Source organism: Miniopterus schreibersii, assembly GCF_964146895.1.
Source record: "Miniopterus schreibersii genome assembly, chromosome: 3".
NCBI classification, from domain to species: domain Eukaryota; kingdom Metazoa; phylum Chordata; class Mammalia; order Chiroptera; family Miniopteridae; genus Miniopterus; species Miniopterus schreibersii.
In genome coordinates, this window is record NC_138103.1 from 50,575,086 (window position 1) to 50,590,569 (window position 15,484).

General features: G+C 35.2%; 1 long non-coding RNA gene across 1 annotated transcript in view; it reads left to right on the forward strand.

Moving 5' to 3' along the window:
• LOC308554743 overlaps nt 1-15,484 on the forward strand; it is a 281,185-nt gene that overhangs the window by 30,564 nt on the left and 235,137 nt on the right. The window lies entirely within an intron of this gene.

The window sequence follows — 15,484 nt, forward strand, 5'->3', positions numbered from 1 at the left end:
TATTTTTAATTTTAAAATATTTGAACATTGCTCTAAAACTATTAAAAATAAACTAAATAAAAAGCTCTATACATGCACATAGATTAGAGTAAATCATTTGATATTGTTTTGTAAGTGAAAAACAGTAGGATATCAGTGACCTCATGTGTTACAAATTATTGAGTACGTGTATTACTAGTTATGTAAGTATAGAGAAATGCATAGAAGAATCTATATCAAACTATTAACATCAACTAATTAGTTAGGGAGAGATTATTACATTTCATTTTATATATCCTCATATTTTTTAACTTGTTGCAGTAAATTTGTATTACCATTTTTCTTGTTTTACAAAGTACAGATTGATTAGAAAAAATATGCTAATTGGATTTGCAACATAAACATTATTAGTTAAGGTGGGAGAATTTTCCTTTCACTTTATGTAATATATATATTATATATATACACACATATATATGTATGTATAATCTCCAGCTCCTAACATAGTATTATCTAAATATTTGTTAAAGGAAAAAAAATGCATGAATGAGTGAGTGATTATATCCAGAGAATTTGTGTGTTTTTTTTTTTGTTTTTTTTAATAGTGAAGATCTGAAATTAAACTGGAATGAGCTGTCAGGTGTTTGGGTGGGGGAAGAAAGAGGTAGTATAACTAAATATCTTTTTTGAAAAGTTGTGAGTTCCTGGAGCATATTTACATGCATATGAACATCATTGCTGGGGGCAAAGTGGCTGAGATAGAGGAAGAGACAGGATAACTAAAAGCTGGAGGTCACTGAGAAAGAAGGGGGAGGTACTGGCCTTGAGTTGGTTCATACAGAGTTCCTCTATTAAAACAAAGAAGGAAAGGCTGCACACGCAAGACTATTTGCAGATCTGTTGGAAGGTTGGGAGGATCTTGGTTGATGATAACTTTTCTGTCTCTGTGAGGCATAGAGATGAGATATGATGCATTTGTCTGAATGCTGCACTGGATCTTGCTGAGCCTAATGCATATCTGTACAAGCAAAGGTGGTGCCTTATATGCTTTCAGAATTACCACTTGTAGTTGTCATTTGTATGCCCAGATACTAATTCTGAAGCATGGCCATGGTACCCAGTTGCCTAGGACAGATGATTTTTCATCCCTAGTTATAGATGGCCAAGCAAACTTTTTCCATCCTGGCAGTCCTGGAGTTCACCACACAGAACCTGCATGTTCTTTCCTTTTCCTCTTGGTGAGGTCCTATTGGGGGTCCTGCATTCCTTTCTTAAGTCAGGCCCATCAAAGGCCTTTAAAAAGAAGGCGATAGCCCGGCTGGGCGTGGCTCAGCAGTTGAGCATCAACCTAGGATCCAGGAAATCGCAGTTCAATTCCCAGTCAGGGCACATGCCTGGGTTTCGGGCTCCATCCCCAGTTGGGGGCATGCAGGAGGCAGCTGATCAATGACTCTTTCATCATTGAGGTTTCTATCTCTCTCCCTCTCCTTTCCTCTCTCTGAAATCAATGAAGATATATTAAAAAAAAAAAGAAGGCGATAAATTCTGGATTCCTCTTCTTCCATAGGGAGTTGTCCGTCAGGAAACTGGAAATAACTCCAGGTACTTCAAACAATAAATAGCTTAATAGAGGGGATGAAAAATCTAGGAAAGAAAATATTTGGGAGCCCATGCTACCATTTAGGAAATCAGGAAAAGCTCCAGTTATAGGAAACCGCTATCATTGATTTTACTACCTACTGCACTAAAGCAGGTAATTCTTTAGAGGACACTAGGAAGCTGTTGCAAAAAACTTGATGCTGAGGCCTCAGTAATTGCCAGTCACAGCCATGAGAATAACGATTGCTTTTGTTTTTTCTATGCCTTCAAAATTACACTAGTTCCTTCATTGGCAGAATCTAACCTAGAACCATACTGTCAGGTATATGTTTTTAATATATTTTTATTGATTTCAGAGAAAAGAAGGGAGAGGGAGAGAGAGAGAGAGATAGAAACATCAATGATGAGAGAGTCACTGAGCAGCTGTCTCCTGTATGACCCCACTGGGGATGGTTCCCACAACTTGGGCATGTGTCCTGACCGGGAACCGAACCATGACCTTCTGGTTCATACGTCGATGCTCAACCACTGAGCCAAGCCGGCTTGGCATGGCAGGTATTCTTAAAAATGTAATTTCTGGGCTTCCAGCTTCTATGGTAAAAGAACATAGAAGGGAGAAAATAGGGCAGAGTGGCCAACGCAATTCCACACGATCCAGCACATCACTCACATCCTTTCCCAGGGAACCTGCAGTAGTATGTGTTCTCTGAGTAGGGTAATGTAAATCAGGGGAGATCCTAGTAGAAACTGATGCCAGTAAATTGAAAGTAGTCAAGCACTTAAAGGCTGGGTTGTTTTGTCTCTAGCAGCTTTTATCACAGCTACCATAGCTGTAGGCCAATGGCCCAGCAAATTAGTGTAGGAGTCATTTGTAGGGCTGCCAAGCAGAAACTCAGTAGTAGTTCTGTGCTTTTGCTGACTCACATCCAGTTGTTTGAAAGCTAAAATAGGGGAAACAAAGCACCACTTCAAAGCATCACTAAACAGTTCCATTCAAAATTAGTATAACACTTGTCTCCCTACGAAGGTAGCTCTTTGTATGTAATAATTTAATAAAGACAATTTGTAAGAAGTTTCAAGATAAAAACATATAGATGATATGCTTTGAAAATTTTAACTTAAAGCCACTTTGTGAAATATCATTGCAAGAGAAAGAAATTTAAGAATGTTTGAGGAGAATGAAAACACTAAAAATCACTATATCTTCACTCAGGATACTGTACTGAGTAGTCCACAAGGAACAATTAAAATTAAATTTAGTAGCAAGAGTTTAGAGTACCATAGTAAAACCAGTGCATTTTATGAAACCATGATCAACCCCTTCAATTTTATGAAATGCCAAGAATTTTTTTTATTTCTGGATTTAAATCTGAATGTCTTAGGTATCCTGCCACTTACTTCTTCCACAAGAATATTGGCAAGCACATCAAACAACTATCTTGCTGTGTAGAAGCCTCATTTTATTTTTGTTCCAGCAAAAATCCAGATTCTAAGATGATAGTGGTCATAAGAGGATCACTAGATGCTTAAACTGAGACAGATCAAAAAAGAAATGGAAAGCTTAAAACATATTCTTTAGATTTAGAAGAAACTTAAATTTAAAGGTCATGCTTGGAAATGTTTGAACTTCTGTCTTAGTAAAATACACAGTTTAAGACCTCTGAAATACAACACACAGAGCTTTTAAAACATAGCAATGGCAAAATAAAAGTCTCTGAATTTCTCAGTTCTTTTGTTCTCACAGTTGAATACATTTTTCTTTATATATATATATATATATATATATATATATATATATGTATATATATATATATATTTGAAGTCTTAAGAAATGTGAAAATCTAGGTTTTAATAAAGCATCATTTCTAAACTTACCAAGGTAAGAAGGGCTTGGCTACTGTAAATAATGTTGCAGTGAACATATGGATGTATGGCTTTCTGATTTAGTGTTTGGGGTTTCTTTGGATAAATGCTCAGATGTGGAATTTCTGGGTCCTTCTTTGTCATTTGTTGTGTAGCCTTTGTTTAGAGTCTATTTTGTCTGGTATAAGTATTGCTACCCCAGCTTTTTTATGTTTGTTTCCATTTTCATGAAATATCTTTTCCCACCTTTTTACTTTTTAGTCTGTGTGTGTCTTTGGACCTAAAGTGAGTCTCTTGTGAAATGGGTAATTATTTAGAGCAATTGTGCTCAAACAGAAACCCCTTATACTCCTGACAGTTATTTAGAACTGCAAAAGGCTGTGTTAATGTGAGTTGTCTATGCCAAAATTTATTGCATTAAATTTAAAAATCAGAAATTTAAATGTATTTATTACTTCATTTTAGCTTCACTATAGTTTATTTAAAAATATATTCTATATAAAATTGTTTTTGCCAAAATAAAAAAATAATGAGAAAAATGTCATTGTTCAAATCTTCTTGCAAATCACTTTGGCCACTCATATCTGCTTCTGCATTGAAACTGTTCTGTTTGAAGTGTAATGTTGGGTCGAAGTATATAATAAAGGAGTTTTGGTTACACAAGTCTGCACTTAGAAAAGGGAGGAATAGTATAATAATCTTTACGGTAATTGTGGTTATTCGGGAGGGGAAACTATACCAAAACATGTCAATTTATGTTTTTTTAAAAGTTGATTGCAATGTAGAATCTTGATCCATAACAACAAAATATTTCATAGCAACAGATGTGATCTTACATCTTAATTACCCTTTACCCATGTGTAATTACATAACATCATGCACTGACCATTTGAAAAATACTGGTTAACATACGTATATTTTCAAAAAATTGACAATTTCTTATCACATTTGTTAGCATCACTGATGTTTTTATCAACATGCAACGGACTGATGATTCTCAGAGAGAAGGGGGGCAGGAAGAGATTAACCAAGGAACTTATATGCATACATGCATAACTCATGAACAAAGTCAATAGTGCTGTGAAGGCCTGGGGAGGTGGCGGGAGTGGGGACATCTGTAATACTTTCAACAATAAGGATACATTTTTTACTTGAGTATTGGGAAAGTGTCAAGTTCTCCGTGGCAGACCTTCATTTTCCAAAATTCAAAATTTCCCCTGAAAGCTTGAAATTTATCATTGCAATAAATATTGTCAGTTGTTTCACTTAAGATGACAGGTTTACTTCATTAATTATAAAAATGTCTGTCAAAATATGTCTGAATAATCATAGTATATCTCTCAGTTGTGTTTTCAAGTAAAAAATCATGTTTCACTAAAAAGGCAGCCAATTTTGCTTGCATCTAAAAGAATCGCACACATGCTTTTACTTGAGACAGCAATCATACTTCAGAGCATAGCAGAAGTTTTTGTTTTTGTTTTTATTTTTTATCTATATCCCACATTTTGTCAACGTAGATTATTAAAGAGGTATTTGTAAAGGTTAAGTTTAATTAAAATAATAACTTACTGCTTCATCAAGAGCTCTCTTATGTGAAATTCAATGTTTTTCTTTTTTTAAAAGTTATGAGTGCATGGCAATAAAGAATACAATGAGTACTAGACTAGTGATATAACTTGGTGCTGCTACTTTAATTCATGCTAAGGTGACAGTTTTAACATCATTGTTTTTGCACCATCTAATGTACAGTCAACCCAGTAAAAAAGGCAAATTATGTCTTGGTATTACTATGAAATATTCTTTACTTTATTGATGCCTGAAACGGTCTTACTGGCTGTTTTAGGCAGACCTTATTTTGGAAACAATTGAGTTAGGGAACAAGGGTGTAGGAGGGAAATGGATCAATGGGTGGCAAATCCCCCTAATGTACTGACATGTGCTAATAGAATGAGCACTCACAAGGGAGTGAGGAATCCAGCGAAAGAAAGGGCTATTTATTTGGGTTCATCAATCACCCATCCCAATAATCCCCAATTCTTGTTCTCAGTGACTTCCTTTAGGACGGATGTTGTAATGGGTGTGTTAGCTGTGAATATTTAACCATTGATTCATGATATATTGGTCTCCTGCTGTAGTTAAAAAAAGAGACAAGGAGTTTTTGGTTATCAGTTCATCCAGGCAGAGGTTACTGCAGCAGATTCAGGGTGTCACCAGAACTTCATCTTTCTTGCATGTTGTACCTTTTCTGTCATCAGGGGCAGATGTCTATTGCATAGTTTTCGTTCTCCCCAAAGACTGTTACTTTAGAAGCCAGAAGTTTTAATTTTGCATTATTTGTTTGTAACATCTGCTTTATAGAGACAGGGAATAATTTTTGTTGACTCAACTATTTTATCTTGCTTAGTGAGATAAAGTTTAGTAACACCCTAAGCTAAAACATTTTTCTGTGGTCAGCAGTTACTGACTGGAACAAAGTTATTACTTTTATGTACTTATCACTGTACTTGTAGTTCATGAACCGCTGACATTTGTTTTTCTTATCCCAAGTTGAGAAAATTACACACAAACCTGTAAGAACTCTGCTCGGTATGGCCAGTAAATTCAGGATTTAATTTCTAGAGGTTAAAAAAATGTCTCTTTATCCAAAGCATGATGCTTTTTACTGATATAGTCGAACCTTTGTAATTCTTATTATAATGAGATATTAATTTTGACAAGGATGTCAATCTTTATTTTATTTGTATATTTTAATATATTTTATTTTTCTCTCATCTGCCATTACTAATTGCTTTGATTATACTTTATTGACCTTTACAAACAATTGTAAATTATTTTTGAAACATGGTATTATATAAGAAAGTAAATAAATAAATAAAATTAGGTCTGACCATGAGCACTTATATGCTATTCTGTTCAATTCTTATTTTCCCCCACTCTTTTTCTCTGATGGCAATTTTAAGTGGGACAAAGAGTCTAATGATGTGTCTCTCACAATACGTGTCCCTTGAAACCAAAGCAGGAAATGACATTTGGGGGATAACTGATTGAACAGACAATGAATATATGAGATAGAACCACAAGGGATCCTCAGGAAAATTAACCCATGGGACATGTAACCCTCCTAGTAACTAGTCACATAATTATATTTCTTTTAAGTGAGAATTTGTAGAGAGCACTAGTACATTTAGATGATGGGTCCTAAATAATGTATGCTGAAGGCAATGCGTGAAGGAACATCTACATTTTGTACTAAGAAGGAATAAATAATGCTTTTAAGAACTATACATTTCTTTAGAAATTCAGATGTCTCTCCTTGTGTACACTAAGTCAATTTTAACATTTACAAATTCCTGCCTCAGAAAAGGCATTCAGCCAGTTTGAGCAAATCCTAAAATAGTTTTTGACTAAAGATAAGACACCAGCACATGAGGATGTGGCGAGCCTGGGCAGCCCGTGGAATGGTGTTCAGCTTCCTTTCCTGTGTCTCCTTTCTTGTACTTTGTTTCCTGTAACCTCTACACTCCCAGTCTCTTTGCACAGCAGTGGCTTCTAGAATCTAGTGACTGGGAGATGAAGCATAGACTTTGAGGGAGGAAAAAATAACTATCATAAGAAAAAAAGTGAATTTTTTCAAAGAGTGTCAGATCCTTTTGTAGGTTGTCATTCCTACATGAGAAACTTATTTAAAGAATTCCTATGCAAATCTGGGAAGATCTGAAATATATTGACCTCACACAGTAGGTAACTTCTTCCTATTTCATTCATCTGTTTTTAAGTACCAATAATATTGAACATGGAATTATCAGGGCATGCTTATTTTTACTTCGTTCTTTCAGGATATGGTGTATAGAAGAAACTAAAAAGGTGTAAGATATAACAAATTCTAATATTATTTAGAAGTAATGAAGGATTACCTCTATGAAATGTTTTGTCCTTAGTATTGCTGTTGTACAGAATAGCCTTGAAGCTTGTATATGGGAGATTTAGAACAAATATTCCATAGAGATATGATTCTTTCTTGACTTGCTACAATAAAAAGTACCCCCTCTTTCCATCCATGGTGCAGGGAATTTTTCAGATTTTTATTTTTTCTAGATGTCAAATGATCGAGAAAGAACTCCAGGTACTAAAAAGTTAGTCTTAAAATGTTCTGCTGTAAGCACATGGTTAACTGCTATATAATACAGTTCTAATTTGTTACATTAAAGTTCTTTTTAAATGTCAGAATGTTGACATTTTATAGCAACCTTATTGAGTTATATATTACAAATCATAAAATGCACCCATTTTCAGTACAATTCAATAATTTTATTGAAGTTAAAGAGCTGTAGAATCATCATCACAGTCCAGTTTTAGAACCTTTCCATGAAGCCAAAAAGATTCTCTGTGCCCATTTTCAGACAACCCTCATTCCTACTCTCATCTTCAGGCAGCTGCTAATCTACATTTTGTGTCTAAATATTTGTCCTTCTGGACTATTCATATACATTGAATAATATACCATGTAGTATTGCGCCTGATTTCTTTAGCTTAGCATAATGTTCTGAAGTTTACTCATGTTGTAGCATGTATCAGTAGTTTCTTCTTTTTTATTATGGAATAGTATTCCATTGTATGGATATACCTTAGTTTAGACATTCATCAGTTGATGTGTGCTTGAATTATTTCCACATTTTGGCTATTATGAATAGTACTACTATAAACATTCATATTCAAGTCATCATGTGGGCAGATATTTTTATTTATTTTGGGTAGATATATAGAATTGGAATTGCTAGATTATATGGTAAATTTACATTTAACTTTTTAAAGAAACTGGCGAGAGGTTTTCCGAAGTAACTGCAACACTAGCAATTTCTGAGGGCTCAAGTTTTCTGCATTGTGGCCAATACCTGTTATTGTATGGCTTTTTGATTATAGACATTCTAGAGAGTGTGAAATGACATCTCACTGTGGTTTGAATTTGTGCTTCTAAATGACTAATGAGGATGAACATGTTTTCATGTGTTTATTAGACATTCATATTTTTTTAAATGCCAATTCAAATCTTAATTGTCTGTAATTCTGAATGTTGGCAGTAAGGTACAGGACCTTATTGAATTCATGTTTTAAAGCTTCTTGATAGTCAGCCTCCAAGGCTTTTCATAGTAAAATATTCCTTTGCTCTGCAGTGATGTGAGTCTTTCTCTTTGCTCCTATGATAAGTTATGCTTACTTTAGCATACACCACTTAGGGAGAGAAGCCTAATTTCCCACTTGCCATATTCCCCTGCAGGACTCTGAGTCTCTTCTGAGCATGATTACAATTTTTAGGCAAAAAGTCACGGATCCACTTTCAGAAAATGGCATAGAGTATAGCAGAGAGTTCAACACTACATGGTGATTCTTGTATTGGTCATTCCTGGCCCTGTACAATCTAAATTGAGATTATTTGTACACAAACTTACCTGCTGACCTCCTTGACTTGATCCTCTGCCTGGCTAGACCTGTAATAACTGAAAGACCTGCGCATATAAACTTGAAAACTTGAACCTGGATACTCCTGACTCTTTGCTTCCCAACTTTCCGCACAACATTCTGATGGTCATAAATCAGACAAGAGCATATATTATTCAACAGTGAGAGCGCCACTTCATGTTTACATGCTCTGATACCTGCAACCACACACAACAGTACTAATTTAATGTTTACAAAAGGAGTGTGCCTCACCTTGGCAAGATTTTGTTAGATAACATTTTAAAATTTCTCCCCCCGCCTTGCCCTACCGTCACGTGCATGCATCACACACAGAGGCGTTTGCCCCACTGCCTCTGTGGCACAGTACAGCCGGCACAGTACAGCCTTCTGGCTCCACTTCCCAGCAGGCGGCACAGTACAGCCTTCTGGCTCCACTTCCCAGCAACACAAAGCAGCTGCTTCTAGACCTGCTCTGCCGCCATAAACGACTCCGAACCTGGACAAAATACCTGAACAGTTTTCAGACATCGAGTAACAGGTATCATGGGACTGCAGTCATTGAGAGAAAGAAAACGAAGGAGAGGAGCCACATGATTGCTCTGGTTTTCTGCCTGAATGCACGCTCTTGACGACAGTTCAGGGAGAGGAAGCCCAGAAGTAATCTCACCAAGTTAAGGAGACAAAGTCAGGCGTAGGGCTGCTGAGGGTGCCAGAGAAAGGAATGCCTATGTAGAGAAGGAGGTTCCGAAATCTGTGTGAGTTCCTTGGGTCTTTGGCTGAATGCCACGCTGAGCATGTGCAAAGTGACAGTCCAAGAGGAGCCGTGACTGCCCAAAGACACACAACTGCTAGGAACCACAGGCTGAACGACTGCTGCAGCGTGCGCAGAACAGATGTTCTACTTCCAATGAGCCGGTGTACAGAGACTTCATTTAATATGACAGGCGGCAAAGAGGCCATGCTTTACAGTGGGGCTGTTCTAGCCCCCAAGGAAAGCCTGCTCTCCATTATAAATAACAAAGATTTTTAAAGCCTTGGAAAGGCGGGGGACATGTAAATAAATTGTCAGATGGGACAAAGTCAACACTTTATGAAGAAAAAGTAACATCTAAATATCAATAATATAATATTTATAATTTCCAGTGTATAGTAAAAATAGAGATGCAAAAAAGCAGTTAATGAGACCCATAACCAGGAGACATATCAATAATGAAAATGACAGAGGGGTCAGAATTAGCAGATGACTTTATAACAGGTGTTAAAAATAGGTTCAATTTGTAAAAGCAATTTTAAAGTGCAATTTTGACTTTAAAACTTAACCTTCCATGTAAGATGCAGCTTTTTCAAACCTCACATTAAGTAAGTATCTAATAAGTATAAATGAACAATGCATTCATTTATACATACAAAAATATACTTTTTAACTGAGAGGGGAACATGAGAACATTCTAGGTAGGAGAAAGATCGGAGAAGGTGATAGGAAATCGATCAGTTCTATAAACTGGGTTGTATAGGAATGTAGTGTATTTGAAACAGTAGAAGATGCAATTAAAGATTTATTAAGGAGCCAATTGATATGGATTTTGAAACCAGATTTTTGGGTTCAAATTGGCTTCAACTATAGTAGAGATTCAGGAAATATTTATCCAATTTTTATATGTAATAAGTCTGAAAAATGTTACACTGAATAGGTAGAACTTGTTGCCATTTTTGCAGGATAGGAAAGGGTACTTGCTGTGTGTGCACATAGACTCATGTGTGCTCATTTGATTAAATTGAAAGAAGTATACAATTAAAGAACTTTGTCTTACAATACTCTCTGACTGAGCACACTCCAGAGAAGGAAGGGCTATTTTCTCAGTTACTTCTTATGATTATTACATCTAGGCAAATTAATGGAGTGACTTCTAGTCAAGGCACAGGATCACCTATGTCAGGGAATAGTCATTATCAACAACAAGTGAATACAATCGCTACCCTGAAAAGAGTGCCTTATTGATATTTTTGTCTTATTATAACTTTGGGGTACTACTTATCTTTTAAATTTATTATAAGAGTGCCAGCAGTTTGAATATAGATAGGTTTGACTTTGAAGCACACATTTTTCTATTATACTTTGTGTAAGCATTTTTTCAGGTTACTTAAAGAATATTTTTAGCCCAGCCGGGCGTGGCTCAGCGGTTGAGCATCTACCTAGGATCCAGGAGATCGGGGTTCGATTCCCGGTCAGGGCACATGCCTGGGCTGCGGGCTCGATCCCCAATGACTCTGTCATTATTGATGTTTCTGTCTGTGTCTCTCTCCTTCTCCTTTTCTCTCTCTGAATCAATAAAGATATATATATATTTTTAAAATAATATTTTGAGATTTTTAAATTATCAGTTGTAGCTCTTACCTGTTTGAATCAGGATTTTACCTATATTATACTATCAAAAGAAACAAAAAGAAAGACATTAGATAATAGACTAATAATTAATTTTTGTTTAAACTTTAAAAATCTAAATACCTTCATTTTTATCACTGATTGAATAATAAATAAATGTTATAAATGTTATATAAAAATAAATTTATACTAATTACCATGTTTATATTTTTACTTACTGAGATTCTAGTTAAGATTTTGTTGGGGGGAAAAAAGTGTTCACTTGCTAGCAACATTTAAAACCACTATTCTAAGTTGTTGATCAAAAAGGAACCTGAAAATAGAGGTAGCATTGACAGACAGAAGTTATGTGAAGAGAAGTCTAATTTTAGACATTTAAAGTGTGATGCAGTAACATTAACTTACATTGTAGAATGTGTTTATATTATCATTAATAGATTTCCAAGAAAAGGAAATCTAGAAGGGGGTTCCAAAGATGTAAAAAAGGAAAGAGAATATAAAGAGCTAAGTTTAAGTCTTGAAGGCACCTCACATTTAAGAGAAATAACTCGCAAAAGCCCAGTTTGAAATCCATTTTTAACACATTTGCATTCATGCTCTAAAGCCGATGTGGTTATTCCCGGTCGGGAACGTTTAGGGCCTGGTGTGAAGCCCTGGCCACCGAGAGCTGGGTGTTTATTTCTCTCCCCCTTAAATGTGGCCTCGTGTTTTCCTTTGAGCAACGGAATGTGGCAGAGATATTGCTGTCCAACTTCTGAGCCAGTGGAGAGACCTCGCCCTCTCTTATCCTGAGGCATCGCAGGTGAGGAAACCCAGCCCGACCTGCTCTCCTTGAGGAGCAAAGACGCCTGGAGAGAGGCCCGGCGTCCTCGGTGCCACGCTGAGCCCACATCGGCCAGGGCTTCGCCGCTGGGCCCACGAGGGAGCCCAAGCGGAAACCGCGCGGGGCAGAACAGCGCATCCCTCAGCAGAACCGACTCTGTGCTGATCACATTTATGGGTCATATTTACAACTATGTCTTTTGGAAAATAATACAATATTCTATAAGGTTCCTTAGGGTAGTTAAAATTAATAAAAATATTAACAATTATTTACTCCTTTTGTGTGCAAAGGAATATAGAAAAAGAGGCATAGATGCATGGAACAGACTGACAGCTGTTAGAGGGTAGGGGGTTGGGGGCTGGATGAAAGAAGGTGAAAAGGGGGTAGGGGTAGATGGAGGCGAGCAAAGGGGGATAAATGGGAATGAAAAGAGAGTTTCCTTTGGGCAATGGATTCACGGTGCAGTGTGCAAATGACGTTTTGTTGAGTTGTATACTTGGAACCTGTATAGTTTTGTGAACTGATGTTACCCCATTCAATAAATTCAATAAAAAATAGAAATAAATAAAATAAAAATTAAAAAAAAAACATTATTTAGCTTAGGGATCAACTAAATCTTCTGAAGAAAGAATGCAAAATTTGGAAATAAAAGAATCAATTTAAAGCGACAGTTTGAGAAGAATTTACTAGCTGGGTGATTTTGGTCAAATAACTTCATCTCTCTAGATCTCTGCTTTTTTATCTGATTAAAAAGAATTTTAAGACAATAATTCCTAAGTTTGTAAGCATACATATTTGTTCTGGGTTTCTCTGTTTCTATGTTATAATACAAGTTTCTTGGAATTTGATGCCAGGATTTCATTTCCTTTAATTTAGCATAGTGCATAGCTGAATGTAAACTATGAGCAGATCACTGAAAATATTGTCCTGAATGTTTTACTGGAAAATATTTTAAGATGATTGAAAGAACTTTTATGACAGGCTATCCATTTCAATACAAAGTCATAATGTAAGTTTATTCATATTAATATTAATAAGAATAGAACCTGAAAATGAAATAATAAGTGAAACTAACATATCTCTTTGACTCTGAAGCCACAAACATACCCCATGCATATTAGGTGAAGGGATGAAGGCTGCCTAAATAAATAAGAAAATAAGGGCAGACACATCAGTCATTTGCATCTGTCAGATGGCACATTTGTGTGGTAAGGAGACTCTGCCACAAACTTTTTGTGTGGCATTTCATTCATTCATGGCTGGTATCACAGTCAATCATTTTTTGACATACATGACAAGTCCAATCAGGAAGAAAAAAGTACATTCCAAAATACTTAAATTATTCAAATGTAAGGATTTTTACTCACAAAAAGATGACACCAGAAATTCTTAAATATTGTCAATTTCAAAAATTATTGTATGTCAATCATAAACTTTGGTTTTACTCCATGTGCTTATTACAGTGTTTAATGTGTAATTCCATTTGTATGGCAAAAATCCGCTTATGTACAGATACATACATAATAAAGGGACACACAACATAATATACAAATGCTGTATTATAGAATTGTACACCTGAAATCTTTTCACCTCTTCATAAAATTTTTACAACCATGTTTACCTATATCTAAGTATAATTAGATAATTTTCATGAATTTTTATGCAACCATTAGGTTTTCATTCTTAAATTTATTCTTACCAAAAAAGGAGAAAAGAACTGAAGATTAAATAGAGACTTCTTATATTGTTAATTTGCTTAAGGCACATCTAATATTCTTGCCTGCTGTGAGAATGGGGCTGTGTTTATTTTTGTACTATTTTAATTCATATAGTCAAGCCAAAATTTCTAAACTCAAAAACCATTATTCCTATATATCATGAGTTGTATTTTTGTCTCACTTTAGAAAATTTTGTTAGACTATAGCACTATGTCAGAGATTTCAGATGCTTTTCTTACACTGACATAGCAAAAGAACTTAAATCAGTTTAATCAATAATTTATATTGTTTTATCAGTCATTAAGACTTTATGTTGTAGAATTAGTATGAGATACGAAAAAAGTCTCTCCAAAGGCACTGTGAGCTTCATGGAATGTAATGCAACAGCCCCCTGAAGGTGGACACAGGGCAGTGGAGGGGAGGAAGATCTTCCAGGGTATAGGAAGCCGGGCAAACAGGTGTCCCCGAGGATGCAAACAACGCGCACAGGCTTTAAAGGAGAGAGGAGGCTCCCAAGGTTTGAACACTGATGGCTGAGTTTTAGTATTTAATTCAGTAGAAGCAAGGTGACTGCTAAATAACTATTCATGGTAACTAAGAAATGTCATATGATATATATGACATTAATTAAATTGTGTATATATATATATATATATATATATATATATATATATATATATATTTTTTTTTTTTTTTGACTAAGGGGGTCATATAGTAAATTGAGTCTGAAGTCAGAAGATTCCATAGTCAGGTTCTCCAAGAATATTTGTCCATTGGAAAATCAGTTATTCTTTTTACACCTAAGTTCCTTTTTCTGTAAGATGTAGGATTTGGACATAGTGAGCTCTTCCAGCTTCAACATTCCATGATTCTTTGTTGACCTCTATTTCCTACCTTAAGTTCAGATTGGTAAGTAATATTTAAGAGAGCAATTAAACCATACATCCTTAGTAATCCATGTAGTTAAATGAGGATGAAAATAGAATAATAGAAAACTATTATTTATTATTTTTTTAGCATCCACACCATGCTCCAAAAATAGTTATGTGTTGCTTTTTTATTTATACCACATATTATTTGGACATTAAAATAAAAATTTTATTTTTAAAAGAAGAAATATGAAAGACCAAAGCAGTTGGTTCATCCTTTGTGTTATGAAGATATCAGCAAGGAAGAGAAAATTGGAACTGGTACAATGAATTAGGGTGCAGAGCAGAAGGTAACTATAAACCACCTGGAAAATTGTTGAGATTTTAAATTCTTATCTATGAAGGGTTTATCTTGATGATGAACTCCTTGTATAAGATAGATCTCAAAGTAAAAAAAAAAAAAAAAAGGTATATCATCCTTCAAGTATTTGTTCACTTATGTAATTAAAAAGCAATTTCTTAAGGTACAGCAAGTTGAGGGACATAACTCAGCACACATTGTTGGTACTCTACAGATATTTTTTGAATCAGTAAATGTAAAGAAATATACTGTCACTTGGTTAATTGGTACAGATCAAGTGTTCATGGTAGTAATTAAAGAAATACCATGAAAAGAAAAATTCAGTTTGTTCTTTTGCTTTAAATAGGGTGGTTTCTAAATGAGAATATATTAGAATAACTGAGGCTACAGAGCAAGAAAAATGAGACTACATAAAGTAAGATGGAAGGGGGT